Consider the following 1,981-nt stretch of genomic DNA (forward strand, 5'->3'; position numbering starts at 1 on the left):
CTTGGCAAGCACAAGATACTGAGTTCAAACCCTGGAAACACAAAAAAAAAAAAAAAAAAAAAAAACAGATTTTCTACAAGGACCTACAGTATTTAATGTTTTCCCTGCTACATTTTGGAATTGTGTTAATCCCAATGCTTTGTATTCCTCTGTTGTTCATATCTTTTGGGATGTAATATTTATCTTGTGCCATTGAATGTTGGAAATGTCTAACTTCATTAGTACAGGGTCTCACAGTTAAGTTTTCTTAGATCTTGGAAAAGACTTGTGACTTGGACCTTTTAGCAATGCTGAAACTGTTGGGAGTTTGGCAACTCTTAGAGATGGACTAAAATGTCTTTTGCACAAAGGGATGTGCATGAGTCTTTGGGGGTTCAAGGGCGGAATGTTATGGTTTGTGTCTAGTTGACCCCCAAAGCCTCATAGAGTCATGGGACAGCTTCTGAAGTTTGTAATCAAATCATAATCCACTGGGATTATGAGTGTGAGTGCTGCTGGGATTATGGGTGCGAGTACTATACCCAGCCTGAGGCATAGAGCATGAATGCAATTTAAGGGAGACAGACTTGCACTCTGTAGCTATTGTTGCTGCTTCTCCTCCTTATTCTCGCTTGCTCTTTGCCACCAGCAAAAAAGGTTGCTCTCTGCCATGTGCCACTCTGCCTTGGAGCCAGCTGAGTATGGAATGAAATTTCCAGTAATTGTGAGTTAAACAAACCTTAACTTCCTTCATCTACGTGTCAGGGATTAGTCCCAGCAATGAGACAAAAGTAACCAAGAGACTGACATACAGTTAAATGGGTCATAGAGAACTCCAGCTAACCATAATCAAAATAAATCTTCACCATGACAGAAAAATAATCAAAATCCCAGAAGCTGAGCAAAAAAGCAGAAAATTAAGACCTGTTAGAGAAGAGAAACCATTCACACATAATGGAAAACCCATCAGAATCATGGCAGATTTATCAACACAAACCATCAAATCAAGAAGAGCTTGGAGTATGATATTTCAGGTCTGAAAGTAAACAACTTCCAACCCAGTTTGACGTATCCTGCAAAACTATCTATTAAATTTAATGGAGAAATAAGATATTTCCAGAACACAGAACAACTTACTGAAATTCATGACTACAAAACTGACCCTACAAAGAGTACAGACAGGCATTTTAAAAAGAGACAAAGATGACCACAACTTCAAGTTAAACTGAAGAGTTCAACCAAGCAGAGCAAGCAATTAAACAGAAGGGAAAAGTGGGGATCCTACAGTAGGAAAACAACATGGCAAATATAAGCCATATAACACATATCAGTTATAACCATCAATGTAAACAGCCTCAATTCACCAATGAAAAGAAGCAGACTGGCAGACTAGATCAAGAAAGAAAATACAACAGTATGCTGCATAGAAGAAAAACATTTAACTCAAAAAGAAATTAATAGATAACATCAAAGGATGGAAAATAATACTCCATGTCACAGGAACCCAGAAAAAAATAGGAGTAGTTATTCTGGTTGATGACAATGTCAACTCAAACAAAGCTTGACTAAAAGAGATGAAGATCACTACTCATTTGTTAGGGAAAAGCTGCAAGAAGAAGAGAAAACAATTATAAATATATAAGCACACAATGTAAGAGTTCCCAACTATACAAGACAGATGTTAATAGACATGAAAAATTAAATGAACAATAATGTAATCTTGCTAGAGGACTTTAACACCCCATTGACACAGACATAGATCAACTAGGGAAAAAATAAGCAAGGAAATGACAGACTAACATCTTTACAGAGTGTTGCACCCAACATCATCAGAATACACATTCTTCTCAGCTGCACATGTGAATTTCAGCAAAATAGACCATTTGCTAGCATATAGAACATACAAAAGTAAATGCAAAGGAAATGAAAATGTCCCAAGCTATTATCTGACTATAGTGCAATGAAACTGTAACTTATTGACAAAGAAAATAGGAAAAAAAAA

The sequence above is a fragment of the Octodon degus genome, unplaced genomic scaffold (assembly GCF_000260255.1).
Source record: "Octodon degus isolate 3935 unplaced genomic scaffold, OctDeg1.0 scaffold00010, whole genome shotgun sequence".
NCBI lineage: Eukaryota > Metazoa > Chordata > Mammalia > Rodentia > Octodontidae > Octodon > Octodon degus.